Raw genomic sequence first — 18,725 nt, 5'->3', positions numbered from 1 at the left:
TAGTTTTTTTTTTGCTGTAGTACTTGTATTTTTTTTTTAAGTTATTTAATTTTTTTCAATTATTTTCTGCAGTCATTTTGTGCGCGCAATAACTTTTTTATTTTTCCGTCGACGTAGTTGAGCAAGGGCTCATTTTTTGCGGGATGTCCTGTAGTTTCCGATAGTATCAATTTGGAATACATACGACTTTTTGATCGCTTTTTATTGCATTTTTTCTGGAAGACAGGGTAACTAAAAAAGTGTATTTCTTGCGTTCTTTATTTTTTTTTCGGGCGACATTCACTGTGCAGGAAAAATAATGTGCTACTTTGATAAATCGGACTTTTACGGACGCGGAAAAATAATGATACCAAATACATATTTTTATTTTATGATTTAGATTTTTTAATAATAGATATGGTAAAAGGGGGGTGATTTAAACTTTAATAACTTTTTTTTTTTTTATAATTTAAAAAACTTTATTGATCTTTTTTCTTACTTTACTTTGAAGTCCCCCTGGGGTACTTTAACATGCGATGCTTTGATCGCTCCTCCAGTATGACGTAATGCTACAGCATTACGTCATACTGCTTTTTTACAGGCAGTCTATCAAGCCACCCTGTGTGGATGGCTTGATAGGCAGTCTGCTAAGGCAGCCCTGGGGCCATTCATTAGGCCCCCGGCTGCCATGACACCTGCACGGCTCCCCCGATCTCACCGCGGGGGGGCCGTGCAGGACCCCCAAACAGCGTTCGGGGCATTTAAAGGGTTAATAGCCACGAACGGACGAGCGTGGCTATTGCCCGCGGGTGTCAGCTGTAATAAACAGCTGACGCCCGCACTGTATGGAGGGAGATAGCGCCGTCACTAAGGAGTTAATCTCCAACATATTGTCCAGTGTAATGTGCTGATACCGGCTCTCATCCCACCAGAAGCAAGCTTTGATCCAATGGATTTACTCTAACCAGAATAACAAGCGTGAAGGAGCTAGCTCATTTGCTTGTCACTTATAGGGTGCATTCACACGATTGTATATCGGCTCGGTTTTCACGCCGAGCCGATATACGTCGTCCTCATCTGCAGGGGGGGAGGCTGGAAGAGCCAGGAGCAGGAGCTGAGCTCCCGCCCCCTCTCTGCCTCCTCTCCGCCCCTCTGCACTATTTGCAATGCGGAGATGTGGGACGGGGCGGGGCTAATTCTCGACACTTAGCCCCGCCCTGCCCCGCCTCCTTTCATTGCAAATAGTGCAGAGGGGCGGAGAGGAGGCAGAGAGGGGGCGGGAGCTCAGTTCCTGCTCCTGGCTCTTCCATCCTACCCCCCCCCCCAGCACATGAGGACGACGTTTATCGGCTCGGCATGAAAACCGAGCCGATATACGTTCGTGTGAATGCACCCATAAGCTGTTTCACACAGCCCCTCGTGTAAGTGGATTGGGAGCACTTAAAAAAGCATGGTTAACCTGAAAATTGGCCCTATTTTCTCTTTTATATTTCTTTAAGAGATATTTGCTATGTTACAGCTGAGATCACATCTACACTGCTCAGTATGGCTTAGCACTTGTCCATGGCAGTTAATTTTGAAAAATCATGGTTGTCAGCTCGGAAAAGAGACACCTTAAAGCTGATCTTAGAAACATGTATAAATGTATATGTGGTTACTGCTAAAAACTGCAGGATTTATTCTTCCAAGAACTATACTAAGGACCAGGGGATATTAATTACACGTGATGGAATTTTAAATAGCAGTATAGGAAAGAGTTCTTTACAGTTAGAGTAGTGATCAATACAAAGAATTGGCCCATGATTTATTGTTTCCAAGGACTGTACAAAGGATCAGGTGACATTTATTACATGTGGAAGAAAGGTGGTTTAAGACATCAACCTAGAAAAGAGTTCTTTTCAGTTAGAGTAGTCATTGGTAATGGTAGATACTATGCTACATGCTTATCAAATAACTAATGCTATTGAGTGTTATAAATAATTTGGCATTGAATGATGTATAATTGGTCTGAGGAGGGTTGAACTTGTTGAACCAGTCTCTTCTTTGACCCTAAGTAACTATGTAATAGCTGACAAAATATAAGTGCACATATATATGCACCAAGCAGGTGTTTAATTTACTTAGTGCATTTATCCTTAGACCTCATTAATCATCTGTGACATGTACAAACTCTCATGACACGAGGGCTAACCCACTGGCAGGAATACCCAAGTTACCCAAGTTATTTTTTCATTACTTTTCATCAACCCAACTCCCACTGAGGTTGTCATACAAGTCAGCACATTGCTGGAAGCAGAAGAAGAGTGAACTCTATGGAGGAGTTGGCACTTGAAAGCTTCGTCTGGAGGCTCATTACTCAATGACAAAATAAATTGTACAGCTCATTAGAGCAGAACTGTGGAGTGGACACTAAAAACAGCAGCATCATTTGTAGTGCGTGGAACAATGCGGACTTCCCTATTTTCAATGAATGGTCGTTATTATAGACAAACATTTGTGAGTGGTGCTTATGTGTGCTGTAAGCTGTATCCTCCAAAGCACGGGTGATGAGCGATGACCTGGAGAGCGTACAGCTATCCATCACTGGGGGATGCGGAGCAGGTTAAACTGTCACATGAGAGAAAGGGCGAAAGAGATGAGAGCCAGAGGAAAATAAAGCCAGGTTCTCCCAAATACCTTCCAATTTTCTTAATTTTACTCCCATCATACCCCAAGATGGAGAATAAATGTCTCCTTGGCGAGTAAGTTGAACGCATTTCTGGCTCCCAAGGTTGATTAGCACTTTTCAAGCTAGTTCCATTGATAAATTATTACACTTTATCTTAAAGGGGTTGGCTGCTTTCTACTAATTTTAGCAGAGATGCAGGAACAAGATTATATTGATAGTAGGGTAAATATGTTTTTTTAACACTACCAGGCATTTCATATTTGTAGCACGCTGCCGCTGAATCATAGTAGGCACAGAGCTCCTGTCCATTACATGGGCGCTGATGGAGGGGCACATAGCGGTATATTAGCAGCCTCCAGTAACCCTATGCACTGCATTAGAAGGTAGCTCATGCGGAGTGTGTTGCACAGAGTTATCCAATGGAGGCTACTGATGGATGGGCATATACCCATTGGATGTACGGAGGTTTTCAAGGCATTACAGACATGTAAGAAATAAAGTAAGACCAGCAACTATCTAGGCTTCCTTTAAGGCTTTATTAAATCCTCCTTTAAAAAAAACACAGCAATCCACTCTTGCGCGTTTCAGGTACTACGACCCTTAGGGCTTATTCGCACGAGCGTCACGGGATACGCGCGCAGATTTACAACACGGGAGTAACGTGTTTAAAAATAAAAAGTGCCTGCTGGTGATCGCAAATTTCCGTGGGTTTCATTAATGCTATTTTGATGGAGACCTTCTGTGGTGTAAATCCGCGGCAAATAGAACATGCCGCAATTTATTTCCCGCTGCAGAAATCCACGGTAGAATTCCGCAGAGTGAGCATTGGCAGGCAGAAAAGCTATTAGGTTCAATAGAACCTAATAGCTGTGGAATTCACTCGCGGATTTCTGCCACGGCAAACGCGGTAGAAATCCATCCGTGGGCATCTGTGGAAAAAAAAAAGCGGGGAGATAAGTCCCGCCCCATCTTTCTCTCACGTAGTATTAACACGCGAGAATGCCGATGGAGGAAACAGAACCATTTAAATGAAATGTTTTTCTTCGCCCCCTTTTGCGGCCGTGATTTTCAAGGCTGTATAACGGGACAAATACACGTCCATCTTTTTAAGCCCTAGGAGAAAATGGGAGCTGACACACACATTATTAACCCCTTGGGTACTTTAACCCTTTTCAATCCAACTTTGGATTCAGGGTTTCCTAGGGGGTTTTCTCTTTCTGCCATTATACAATGGCGCCATCTGCTGGCTAGAGCCAGTACTGCAGTATGTGACATGCTGGAGAGGCCCCCGACAACACAGCGGCCAGTATTATACAATAAGAATACCCTACTGGACGTTTTCTGGCATCGGAGCTGTACAACCTTCAATCAGAATGTCTTCAGATGTCAGACAGTGGATTGGAAAGGGTTAATAGTGTAGGATTAAAGGGAACCTGCCAGCGTAGCCAAGCGCCTAGAACCACCAACGCCTACAGAACACAGAAGTAATGCTGTGTCACAAACTAATTTCTTAATATGCCTCTTGTATAAACCATAACTGCAGAAATCAATGTTTATAATCTTCCACGTTGCATGCAAATTGTGGGCAAGCGGTCCGGTGGTTGGGCCGGACCGTCGCATTATGCAAAGTTTGATTGAAAAGTCCGCTCTGTGAGGTGGATGATGTATGCTACGTTATCCATAGGACAGCTGAAATCCTGCACATAGGCCGTAAGAACATGGACAGGTGCAGATGGTTAGATGTGCTGACAGCTTCCCTTTAAATCTTGTCATCTGTTTAACCCATAGTGGGAGCAAGTTTTTCAGAGAAGCATCTAGTGTGGCTCACGGTTCAATAGTTTTCTATGGGAGGTGATGACTATGATGGAAAACTATTGAAGTGAGGCATACTGTACTGGATGTTTCTTCTAGTAACTTGTCCTATGGGTTACAAGTTTTTTAAAGTTGTTGACCCACTTCTTGGTATTGATGGCCTGTCCTTAAGATAGGTCACGAATAGCAGATTAACAGGGGACCACCTGAGAACCCCAAAGATCAGCTGTTTCCCCTGGCTTATTTTTTGTGATTGGTTGCTAGATAGTTTTTAGACAATTCTATTCATATACAATGAATAGGGGACACAGTGCCTAAAATGTGGAAGCAGTGGATCTATGTGTGTATGATATGGATTAAGTAAAGCTGTATGTGAAGTTTACATAGATGCTGGACTGTTTGGAAGTTTTACTTGTATTAGTTAAAGATATAGGATCAACTAGTCAGCACCCTTCTAATAAAAAGGCTACAAAATAGCAAAAAAGTGTATTATAATGGATTATTAACCCTCACTGGGTCCTGTGCTGTGAATGCATCCTACCCTTCAAATATGAAACGGGCACGAAGGGAGCCTTTGGAGATTAGGAGTAAAGATGAAGTCGAGGGAGAGGAAGCAAGATAGTGAAGCAAGTTCCATTAACATTTTTCGTGGATCTGTCACAGCCGCTTTCAATAGGTGGAACCAAGCCAAAGAAAATGAACTGTACACAGAACTGTTGGCAAACTCTGCTAAACTGGGAAACCCAAAGACAGTTTGCAGGCAGAGCTGAATTAACATTTGTTACATGAGTTGTAGTGTCAAGTAAAACAAATGCCATTCATTTGGTTACAGGACGGGGATATTTTAGAATGAATAAGCTGGCTTAAGCCTTCACAGTTTACTTAGTGATAATGCACTGCACTCCTGCATGTCTCCTGCCCTGCTTATCTCATGTGCCGCTTCACCATTTTGTGTGAGCGGCTGCCAACTACCGTAGAATACAATAGACATATTCTGCTACCTCAATAGAAATGAATAATATGACTGGCTACTTCGTCCTACACATCGTCCTACAGGTGCAGCGACCTTGAAGTTAATGCAGGGTATGAAATATATGTTCCACAATAATGTCCTAATCACTGATAGGGTGGGCTCAGGGGTGTGTAATATATATATTAGTACATGATTGTTTTTTATTGCTAAAATCAAAGGTTATGAACACCTTTGGGTGGCAGTTTTTTTCACTTAGATGCATGTATTTAGAGCTTACAATCATTTTTGCAATAGAGTTTAATTCAAAATTTTGCACCATTTGTCTTCTGCAGCTTCTACATATCACTGTATATACACACTGCAGTCCAAGTTCAATAGCAAATCTGTCAGTGAGGCTGGACTGACGGCTTAGTTTTGAGACCTTATTTCTCTTGTCTTGTAATATTTTTTTTTCTGATAATTTATGATCTCAACAAAGGTAAACTTCCTTCTTGTCATAAACTAGCTGATAAGAATGTGCAGGAGAGGAGTTAGCAGAGGGAAACTAAGTTGTCAGTCCAGCCTCACTTACGGATCTCCTATTGGGGCCTTTTACATTAAACGATTATCATTTAGATTCTCGATGGTCAATTCCTGTATGATCTGAACAACAAACGATAATTAATTCATTGTTGGGATCGTGTAGACATAAAAATCAAGTGATTATTGCTGGGACGACTGTCGGATGCTTCTGTGCCCAACAGTGGTCCTATGTAAAAGGGCCCTTAGACCACAGTTTCTATATGCAGTGATATTTAGAAGCTGCGGAAGACAAACCATGCAAAATTTATAATTAAACCCTATTGCAAAAATGATTGTCAGTCCCAAATACAAGTGAAAAACACTGGCCCTCAAGTGTCCATAGCCTTTGAAGAGAACCTGTCAAGTCCCTTACACACTGATTTCAGTGATCGGTCACCTATATTGATTAGAGATGAGCGAATATACTTGTTTTGAGTAATTACTCGAACGAGCACTGCGATTTTCGAGTACTTCCGTACTCGGGTGAAAAGATCCGGGGGGCGGGGGAAGGCGTGGCGGAGCGGGGGGTAGCAGCGGGGAACAGGGGGGGAGCTCTCTCTCTCTCCCTCTCCCCCCCACTCCCTGCTGCAACCCCCCACTCACCCACGGCGTCCCCCGAATCTTTTCACCCAAGTACGAAAGTACTCCAAAATCGCGGCGCTCGGGCGAAAAAGGGGCGTGTCCGAGTAGGTTCACTCATCTCTAATATTGATCTTTTGAACAGTTTGGTAAAATGTATGTGTGAAAGTTTATAGTAAGGGTCAGATATTCACTGTTTCTCTCCCCAGACACTGATTGACTGGTTTCTCTGTGTACACAGTAACACGGAGGGATCTGGCAAATAGTGTCTGGATCCTTGGAACTTAGAGCCTTTTACATGGTCTAATGATCAGTTTGTTGGATTCTAGGGCCATGTGAAGCTGTACCTGATCATCAAAAAACGAGCAAACAGTTGTTCATCAGCTGATCACTTTTTTCGTGCAGCCAAAAAAATCCTCATTGTCTGCAGCATATCTCTCCGTGTGAACAGGTGATGTGCTGCCAGCAATGATGAATCTGTATGGGGGCAAACAATCAGAGGGATGCCCATTCATCCGCCATGTATTCTGAATGGGCTTGTGTGAAGGCCAGGTAGACAAACAACGAACTCCTTGATCAGGGCTTGTCATTGGAGTCAAATATTTAGGTGCATAAGGACCCTGCATCTTTTTAAGGGAGTAGCACCTATGGGAATTCTGGATAATAATATCCACTACTTAACAGGCAAAAAAGGCAGTAAGCAAAAATACCCACCTTTCTCCATGCATGTAAGGCTAAACTCACACCATGTTTTTGGTTTACAACAGTATATGTATTGGGATAATGCTCGCCAAGCATGCATTAAAGGGGTTGTCCCGCGGCGAAAGCGGAAATTTTTTTTGTTCACTTACCCCCGCATTCTGCCCTGTTAAAAAGAAAGCATAGGTTAGTTTTTAAAAATGGCATTGCGCTTACCTGCATCAGCGTTCTGCAGCTTCTTCTTTTCTTCTTTTAAAGATGGTGCCGCTGGTCTTCTCCCACGGTGCACCGCGGGTCTTCTCCCATGGTGCACCATGGATTTTCTTCTCCTTCCTTGCATTCCATTGCCGATTCCAGCCTCCTGATTGGCTGGAATCAGCACACGTGACGGGGCGGAGCTATGATGACGACGCGGTGACCAGCTCACCCGCACGAGCGGCCCCATTCACCAGCCAGAAGACCGGACTGCGCAAGCGCGTCTAAAAACGCCAGAAGACAGCGAAATTAGACGGCACCATGGCCACGGGGACGCTAGCAACGGAGCAGGTAAGTGAATAACTTCTGTATGACTCATATTTAATGCACGATGTACATTACAAAGTGCATTAATATGGCCATACAGAAGTGTATAACCCCACTTGCTGCCGCGGGACAACCCCTTTAAGCCATCTTTTGAGCAAGAATCGTTGGATCTAAATGCACGGACATTGTGCAGTTTATGTGCATGAGTCAATCATCGTTCAATTCTAGTTTTTCTTGAATTGAGCAGTGAACTCTTATCAGTAATGCCGGCTGTTTTCACAGCCGGCAGCGCTGATAAGATTCTTACAGCCCGTGTCCCGCTAGTAGTTCACATTGTAATCGCAGAGAACAATATAGCTGTTTGCTTATGTAGAACAGCTGTATTGTTCGTCAAACGATAGCTCTTTAATAGCCACTTAGCTACTACAGACTATGCAAAGATGATCGCTCAAAACTGTCACTCAAACTGTCGTTTGAGCGACTTTTGAGTGATCATCTGTCAGTGTAAGTGGGGCCTAAGCCTCTTCCAGACTTCTTCTTTTCCTTGAGAATAAAAAGATCGGAAATGTCTACATTTTGATATGCACAACCTTTCTTTCCCCAAATTTCCATCTGATACTACGGAAATTGGCAGGTTTGGTCAGCATTGATCTAATGTATATGGACATACTAAGAACTTTAAAAAGATAGCATTGAAAGCCAAAGGTACCCAGAAACATTTGGTGGCTGTTGTCCAATTCAGGTGGTAGTCACTGTCACCTCCAACTAAATTTACAGTAGACTGCATCACCTGTTGTTGCCTGTATAGATTTAAAGGGAACCTGTCAACAGAAGTATCATTGTGAATCCTCTGCCATAGCGCTATGCAGCAGGATGTGTACAAGTGACAAAAGGAGCGTTTTAGCTTCACTTACGATTCTTAGCTTTAGGCCTCATGTCCACGGGGAAAATCAGGCCCGCTACGGATTCTCCATGGAGAATCCGTAGCAGGTCCCTCCTGCCCCGCGGACATGAGCGCTGAAAATAAGAATAAACTGACCTCTCGCCCGCTCCAGATCTTCCCTTCGCCGCGGTGTCATCTTCTCTGCGTCGCGGCCGGATCTTCTTTCTTCAGCCCGACGGATGCGCAGGCCCGAAGAAAAAAGATCCGGCCGCGACGGAGAGAAGATGGAGCCGCGGCGAAGGGAAGAACCGAAGCGGGTGAGTAAATTCCGATTTTTGTCTCCGGCAGGTCCGGCTGGCTTCCATAGGTTTCAATAGAAGCCCGCGGGAGCCGTCCCCGCGGGAGACCCGCCACAAAAATGGAGCATGGTCCAGATTTTTTCATGCTCCATTTTTTTTAAAATCACTTTTATTGACCATCCGCGTGTATTCATCCACCCGCGGGTGGTCAATGCATCCCTATGGGATGCGGATCCGCGGGCAGGAGAAGAGTTAAAATCCGCTGCGGTGAAGGTGAAAGGCCCCTTTTGTACAAAGCCATGTGTCACTTGCATATGTCATGGCTGTCATGGCTGTGGATTTACAATGATGTGTCTGCTGACAGGTGCAGGGCGATCCAAGCATGTTTCTGGAAAAATTTTAGGAGAGAGGAACGTTCAGCTGTGCGAATGTAGTAGATCGTAGCGCAGTATTTAGTGCTGCTGCTGTAAATGTGAACCTGAAAAGGTCACATGAAAAAGTATGTGTACTGTATATTCTATAGATCTGGAACCAATCATGAGATGATGAGATCTGAATAAAGTGTCTTTTACATGGGCCAATAATCAGGCGAGAATATTCACCTGAGCATTAATTTGCTTAATCAAGTCGTGTAAATATGATCAGCGGACAAATGAGCCGACACTCGTTTATCTACTGACCGAGTCTCCTATGCATAAAAATAATCCCTCATCGGCTGCACCTTTTCTGTGTGAACAGGGAAATCTAGAGGCGACTGATGATGGCAGTATTTGGATGATCGATCATATTAACGATTGTTCATTCCCATTGATATATTCATTATTTTTTCTCTCACTATGCGAGGCTGTCCTGGTAAAACTACCAGATGGGTAAAAATCGCTAAAATGTGTCTGGTTCTTTAGAACCACAATACCCTGGTCGTTAAGTTGTTAAACTATTGATGGCTTTTTCCCAGGACAGGCCATCGATACCACCATTCGGAATCCCCACCGATCGGCTTCTTGCCAGGGCAGTGCACTCATGTACAGAGCTGATTTCTGCTGGAAGCAGACTGCCGCAATCCTACTGCTATCCAAGTTGGTATTACACACAAAGTTCCCATTGACTTCAGCCTTACACATTTAAGTAGCACCATGCAAGGACGATTCAGAAACTTTCATGTAGAGGGCAGAGGCGAAACCTGAAGCTCCGGGACCCCAATACAAAACCTGTAACAGGGCCCCAACTATAATGCTTTATGCATAGTACCGGGCTCCTTATATGTGGAGGAGAGGCCTTATGGGCCCCCTAAGGCTCCCGGGTCCGGGTGCAACCGCATCCCCTGCATTCCCTGTACTTACGCCAGTGGTAGAGGGGGTTGTATAGCTATGTCCATTTTTAGTATGACTTTAGGCAGTATTTTTTATAGACTCCTTACGATGAAAGACCTTCCGAAGAACTAAGCTATGATTTACAATTTTTAAACCACTCACTGGCTCAATGGTGATGATCCCAGAGTTCTGATATAATAGTATGTTATAAATAACATTGTTTTTGGTATTTCAGCCATCATGTCTACTCCTTAATCACTTCTACTTAGATTAATTCCTAGATATTAAAATGGTGCCCAAAACCCAGAGCTTAAATGGAGGAATTAATATAGCCAATGCTTTCAGAAAGGGCCTGTCCAGGACTTTTGTTCAACCCTCTTGAATAAGAGTGCATTTCAATATAATGTTCATTTAAACATTTTCCTCCCTCCTCATAAGCTCTGCATGTAATGTGAACACAGCCCATATATGTATTTCGTATCTATGAATGTGGGTATGTAAACAGGTAGGGGTCTCTCGCCGCCACAGTTGTGATCCTCAAGTTTAGCCCTCACAAACTGAATTGCAGCTTTTCTACATTATAACATTAAAACTTCTCTAGCACTCAGTGGAGGTCCCTCATGGAGCCACATTAGTGATTATATCAATGCACTACATAACTACCAGTTTCCTGGTATAATATTACTGTTGTAAATAGTGTTAAATGAACTAGTAGAACTGAAGTTTTAGCAATGTTCTACCCAAAACTCGAGCCTACTGGTTCGGTTCGCTTAACACTAGTCCTGAACACTGGTGTATAACACTGTCGAAGAACCATAAAAGGCCACTCAGAGTGTTATACAGGTCTTTTATGGATATTAGGCAGTGTTATACACAGTTTTTGGGGTTTGGTGAACCTCCGATTCAGTTCGATCTAAATCAGACCAAACCAAACTTTTTGCAAAAGTTCACTAATTGCAAGAGCACCCATGTAAGTGGGATGGTCATATAATAATAACTTTTAGAGCCATGAAGAATTTTTAATTCCTTTTAGGCACCAGCATCAGGATACAGGTACCATTTATAACACTTACAGGGGTCCTTGTTCTGTACTGACAGGCATCAGAACAGCCTCTGTCTACACAGCATTGACTGAATTTGGGTTGTGCAAACAATTCAGATTTACATCTCCCGGTAACTACATGCCAGTTATAAGGATTATGAAATATCTTCAGCCTGCTGTGCTTGTCATCATTAGATCATTTTGTCCACCGCTTCTAAGGCCTTATGCGCAGGGTTGTGATAGACTCTGCCAGCGGAATATCGCAGTGGAGTCCGCCATGGCGCCCCCTAAAAACCACCATACTCACCACTCCGGATCCACTGTATGCGTCCCCCCTGGCAGGCCGGCGCGCATGCGCAGTACAGCGCATGGCGCACTGGCAGTCCAGGTTGAAGCGGCCGGTGGTGGGCTGGGACGTGTATTCACGCGATACTTCCACTGTGCTAAAGCGGAAGTATAGCGTGAGGTCCAGCTTCCATTGACTACAATGGAATCTGGCTGCGCGTATTCCTGCAGCATGTTCTTTTTTGGTCATCCTGTCTCCCAAGAAAAAAATTAATTAAAAGGGGTGAAAAAGTGGTATGTATTCCAAATAGTACTAATAGAAACCACGGGTTGTCCCGCAAAAGACGGACCTTCACACAACCCCATGGACAAAAAGATCAAAAAGTTATGGTAGTCAGAAGATGGTGGCAAAATTATTTGTTTTTAAAATTTTATTTTTTTTAGTACAGTTAAAACAAAACTAAATGAATTTGGTATTGTAATCATACTGACCCATCGAATGGCATTTTGACACAGTTTGGGCATTGTAGAAACAATCCCTCCCCTCCCAAAAAATTGTAAAATTGCGTTTGTTTTCCATTTGATTCCACTTAAAAAATAAGGTTTTTCAGTACATTATACGGAACATCAAAAAATAGCATTGAAAAATACATCTCAAAAACAAGATCTCAGACAGCTACATTGACGAAAAGCTAAGGAGCTAACGTTCTCCAATCTAGCGATGTGTTTACTCACTAGTACACTAGTACAGTGCCTCATATTTGGGTTACTGCCCTAAAATTGAGCATTTTTGGAAAAAGGTCTCCAACCTTTGTGCAGGATCTAGTTCAGTGCGGTAGGCAGGTTGCGGTTACAAACAGTGACATGAGGTTCATACAGGGCTTTATTTTTGTCCATCAGGAAACCTAGCCATTGACATTTAGGCGCATACAGAAAATAAACTCCTGCTAGTCCAGCACTAAATAAACACTTGTCACCCTGACTATGCAGGTGGCTTACTACCAACCACCCAACAAGACCTCAACACAGTATGCTCAGATAGCTCATATCTTTTCTTTCGGACAGGAATGGGAGCTGTCTTTCAGCGTGCCACCCAGCAATAGCCGGATGAGCTATTTCAGCTGTGGTCAGAGGAAAATCCTATACTGACCCCAGGCAGGGAACTGACTTTCTAAAAGCTCTACGACTAAGGAAACCACACTTCCTGGATTCTTTGTGTCTCATCCAGCTTCTTCTGGATGAAATATACTCTCCTAGGTCTAATGCACAAAGACAGCATTCTGCAGGAAACATAGCATCCCTCCAGTACTCTCCCTATCACTCTCTCACACTGTATAAAATATATTACATGTAAGAGTTTTCCATTCACAGTCCCACCAATCCTTCTTTGGGCACCCTCAAACCTATTTCACCCCAGACAAGGATACCTAACCACCCAGATGATTACTACTACAAAATTGTTGGAAAATTGTGGTCCCTCCGCACTTGAGAAGCTGTGAGCCCCTTCTATACAACTTCTGATCAGTAAGTTAGATGTAATATGTATAAAGAAGGAATTGCCAAGTTGGAAGAGCAGACATCGTGCTCATTTTAAACAAATCTGGGACCTATGGCTAACCTTCCAACAGTCTAGAAATTCTAACCATCACCCACATCCTATGTCTCCTATTTAAGGGGATGAAGTGGTTTCTACTACTACCGTAGTTCCAGGTTGCCCTCATTATTAGGTAAAGAAGACAATTCTTGCCTGAACTCATGTAGTGAGAAGCTCCAAACTAATTATCGTTTCATTATGATAATGGGCATCAACTGGTATAACTGTATGAGATTTCAATGAAAGAACAAGTATGATATATAACTGTATAGTTCTAGCATTTATCGCACAATTTACTTTTAGTCTTGCTAATTGGAGATCAGGGATCCAGAGAAGGGCCTGACTCAACCTTCTGCTCTATTAGAAGTGATGAAACTTCATCCTGTCAGCAGGAGAGTAACAATAAATAGATTTGTTCCACATGGTTCTCCTCTTACTAGTATGTGAACAAGATCAAATTCATTAGAGGATAAATCAGAAATATTCAAATATCCACTTATAGTACAAACAGGAATAGCAGGACACACATTTCATGGATATTTGTAACTTCACAACTTAGTAGGTAGAAAAAATAATACTTGATAGATGTTTCTATTAGTGTAAGATTTCACAATTGGGCAAGCTAGTTACAAAAAAAAAAACAAGTGGTCCTTTAACGATATTGGCTGTACTCTACAGACGACAGAACTGGACTTCACCCATGACAGTCGTCTTTCCTGGGTACTATCTGTGTCTTCAAGTGCTCAGATACCTCCAGTAGGGCCAAATTGTGTGACAACCTGAAAGAATTAATATATAAAGCACAGATTAACACAAATGGGAAACACGAATGCAAGACTAGGAACTCACCAAAAAAAGACAGAAACAGAATTGTGATGGTAATCGGATTATGATGATGACAGATAATGGAGTACATGGTTGATGGGAACAGAAATAACCTGACAATATGCAATCTTAAATACTAGCTTTCCCTAATCTCTCCCTGGCACTAGATACCACTGTCCTCCGAGTAACTCATAGGTATTCCTAATGGGAGCCATATCTCAAACACCGTTCTTGACCAACTATGAGATGGGACTAGAACCCAGAGACAAATAAGCTAAACAAAGCAAAGCTGAACTATAAACAAGACTAGACAAATGCAAATGGCAAAGACAAAAACCCTAAGGCTAGGAAGAAAGGTCTGGACTAGACCTAACCATAGGAAAAAGACTACACTGACAAGTACAGGCTAGGCTAGAACAAGATACAAGACGTAAACAAGGAATACTAGATTTATATGCACATAGTTATAATCAGCAACATACTGTAGGAGCCAGGAATATTTAAAGAAAGGCTAACCAATCAGGAACTCCTCCATAAATGAGTTTGGGCTGATTGTCAGCTCTAATAGATCAGCTGTGTGATAAATGCATAGCAACTACCCTAACAAACTTAAATACTTGAAATGATGATATGATACAGCAGAAGAATTCCCGCAGATTGTAACAGTCCCAATTGCTGTCTAAAGTTATAGCTTTTATTAACTAGCTTTTATTAGCTTCTGCATTAACACATTTTTTCCAGCCTTATTAATTGTTCTATCGTAATTTTTTTCTATACATGTAATGGCTAGAACTTTTAATTGTCCATGACACATGTCAATGAACTTTGAAAAGGTTCTGTAATTCTATATAAATATTGCTAGGTCACATATTGTTCTCTAAGTTTTGAATATACAGTGTAAAAATTTGGCTCCTGATGTCTAACCTTTAAAGGGGTTGTCCCACAAAGTTAGTTTATTGACTGTTGTATACACAGGATATGATTGGGGTATGACTGCTGTGACTCCCATGATCACAAGAGTTCCTAGTGTCCCAGGACGAATGGATGGAGTGGTGGTCATACCTGTGCACTACGTCTCCATTCATTTGTATGGGACTGCTGGAACTAACCAATTGCATGTACTTCACTATCTCCAGCAGTCCAACAGAAATAAATGCAGTAGTAGTGTTCTCGTGTGGCCACCACTACATTCATTCCAAGACACTCAGAGCTCCCGTTCTATTAACAATGAATGGGATATAATGGGATATAATATGTAAGAACCATCCCTTTTTCCCTACAGCCATAGCCACCGGACGTTTCACTCAGTTCCCTTTAAAATACCTATAGAGAAAAGAAAAGACACATCGGTGCTACAAAATGAGCGTTTTCTAACCATGGTATGCCACTGCATATTCCCTGAGATAGGTCAGAAACTGTACTATTGGTAGGTTTTACCTTGCAATATTCAAGTATATTTGGGATGTTGTTTAGAAACAGGGGGCACAGCCCACAGGGGTTATGGCAGATCTCCTTGCTCTTGTAAAAATCTGATCTAGTCTCATAGGATGACCATAGACATCAGATGTATATCGGCTGAACCCCCTGATTTCAACAGGTCTGGCTGATCAGCTAATGCGTATGGGGGCCTACTGACTCTCTACCGATGGTGGATGTTAGAGTAAATAAGAATCAGGTGGTTGGATTTCAGGTGTCTGGTCCTTTCATTCTTCAGAGATAAGCCACTGCAAGAGGTATCTGGCAGCAGCTTTCTCCCGTCTACATTCAGAACCCATATACTCTTGGCTAAGCCGAGTATCTGTGTGTGGAGGTGTCTTCGGTGAGGTGGCTGTCTCATGTATATGGCAAGCCTTACATTGAGGGATAACTGCACTTTCAGTTTTGACTGGTTGAAAGAAGAAAAACTCAGCAGTCTGAGTTGACAGTGAATAGATATTAAAAAACATAGCAAAAATAAAAGTAAATGTACCATACATAAAAAAAGGAAATGAAAGGAAGTTTCCAAAGCCACATAAATTGCCTTGTATTGTAACAATATTGGAGAACACACCCTAACCTTGTAATACTTTCCACTGATACTCACCGCTCTTAGTTTCTAAGATTATGGGACTGGAATTGTGGTAGTTTTATTGGTGTTCTCTAGACAACAGACAAGAGACATAACCTTTTCATCTTGGTAATTATGAAATCTTCGTTTTAAGTAAGTATAGAGTTGCTAAGTACAGTATAAGTACAGTGTGCCGATGCCAATGGGCAATTTTCAGAAGCAAATATTCTTTGTTCTTTTCATAATCATTATGTTTATTATCTCTTCTTTATTAATCACAATTATAATGTGGTAGTAAAACAGCCAAATAAACCGTGTTTATAGCAAATGGGCAAGAACTAAGAGAGACATGTGCTTACATAGTCCTAAAGGATCATTTATGAAATGTGCAGTTGCAATGTGTTTAGTAGTATCCTAAAAACTGAACATCTGACATCTTTGTAAAAATGGGTGTAATTGTGTTTCTAATGTGCCTAATTATCATGGAGCAGCATCCACTCTACTTGTACAAACTCCAGCACTACTGTAGATTTCTACTTGTTGGTTCACTCAGACCATTTGGAGAGTCCCAGGCAGGGCTGCGGAGTCAGTAAGACAAACCTCCGACTCAATTTTCCTGGAATCTGACTCATAGACTCATAGAATGGTAGAGTTGGAAGGGACCTCCAGGGCCATCTGGTCCAACCCTTTGCTCAGTGCAGGATTCACTTAATTATCCTAGACAGATATCAGTCCAGCCTTTGTTTGAACACTTCCATTTAAGCAGAACTCACCACCTCCCATGGTAACCTGTTCCACTCACTGTCAGAAAGTTTTTTCTAATATCTAATTTGTGTCTCCTCCCTTTCAGTTTCATCCCATTGCTTCTAGTCTTTCCTTGCGTAAATGAGAATAGGGCTGATCCCTCTGCACCGTGACAACCCATCAGATACTGTATTTACAGCCCATCAGATATTTATAAGATGACATTTTCCTTTTTTCTGCAGCTCACTTCTTAACTTTACTATGTAGCCTGGGACAGGGTCAACAGAGGGATTTAATGACTGCTATGTTGTACTGTTGAAGCTTAGATAAGGCAGGATAGTAACACTAAACACAAAAAAAGACTCTGTATGCAGGTTCCCTGTCACACCCTGATCTCTGGGGAGAGCAATGTACTCCATCACTTCCTGGAAAATGCCAGCCGGCATGATGGAAGAATTATGGACTCCTTTTTTTTAAAGTGATACATTTACTGTATTAAAATGGTAACATCAGGCTTTTATCACCACTATAATTAAGGTATTTAGTTGGAACATAAAATATATTTATTGGAATAGACTTTCTGAACATAAAACTTTACTAAATTGTAGATATGCAATACACTATGCATTTAGTAAGTGGGGAAAAAAAAGTTTTTAACAGAAACATAGTAAAGTTGCAGTCTATGAATTTGTTTTTAGTAATAGTATTGCCTCCATTAGATCCTTCTTTGTAGACGACCTCAAATCCGGTCTAATTATTTTTTATAGTGTATGTATGTATATGTGTGTATATATATATATATATATATTTTTTTTATAAGCCAGAGTCCGTGTATCTCTACCAACTCCGACTCTACCAAAATGGGATGGTGACTCCCACTCCATAATTTTGTCTCTGACTCCAGAAGTAACGGAAATCTACAGAAACAGAGAACAAAGTTTACAGCTTTGGTCTCCATTTCAGTAATGACAGCCTGTGGAGCTGTCCAGGGTTACATCTAAATACCCTTTTCAACATGTAAATCGGAACTCCCAGACTGGAAGGATGGATGGGGGCCCAAACGTGGTGTTAATGTAATTGTGGATAACTCAAAGAGTGCAATATCAAGACTAGCAGTACACTAAAAGATGTTTGGTTTCACATCACTTTAGAGCTATTTACTTTAATGAGTAAACTGCTTTAATTGCTGGAAATGATAAATGTAAGATGCTGTACTGTAGCATTCAGTTGTCGTTTAGAGCTTTGAACTGTGTCCACATACAAAGAATCAAATTAACAGTAAACTCCCTCAATCTGGCAAAATAGAAAGCGTAATTTAATTTCCAATTGTCTGAGTAATGCCAACAATGGATAAAAGATGAAAGGTGCAAAGATTACTTCTCAGAAGCCGATTCAAACCACATCAAACAAGACCACATTGGAATTATTACAAAATCCTGTATATCGGATATATAGAAATATATAACTATTCTGACTCCTATGATAACCCTGAACCCAGCGGTCAGGAGAAGAACTTTTTATGAACTTTAACAAGTTCATTTGCTTGCAAATTTGTAAATATCTGTAAATCTCGTACTTTATTTAACACCTAACAGTTACAGTAAAACTGAAAAACTCTCCCAAAAATGTCACTTTGAATTGTAGATTTTCAGTAACTTGAGTGCCATAAAGGGAACCTGTCATCTTGGGACAGCATCATAAGCTGAGTTTGCAGGGCAGCAGTACTAAGCCAACACGCCTGTCCTTTCTGGGTTATTTCAGATGAGTGTGTTTTAGCTCATTTTCGCTAAAAAGGCAGAGACTAAAACCCATAGATTTCAAGAGAACTAAAACATAGAAGCTGCTCGGTTTTATGCATATTTGCACACCAAAGAGGCCAATAGAGGCCTATGGGAGGTGTGTA

The 18,725-nt window shown here is 41.8% G+C and overlaps 1 protein-coding gene across 2 annotated transcripts in view; it reads left to right on the top strand.

Annotated features, from left to right (window-relative positions):
• Positions 1–18,725, top strand: part of FREM2 (FRAS1 related extracellular matrix 2) — a 212,737-nt gene that overhangs the window by 121,643 nt on the left and 72,369 nt on the right. The window lies entirely within an intron of this gene.

Source organism: Eleutherodactylus coqui, chromosome 1, assembly GCF_035609145.1.
Source record: "Eleutherodactylus coqui strain aEleCoq1 chromosome 1, aEleCoq1.hap1, whole genome shotgun sequence".
In the NCBI taxonomy this organism is placed as follows: Eukaryota; Metazoa; Chordata; class Amphibia; order Anura; family Eleutherodactylidae; genus Eleutherodactylus; species Eleutherodactylus coqui.
This window is presented reverse-complemented; position numbering and strand designations above follow the sequence as displayed.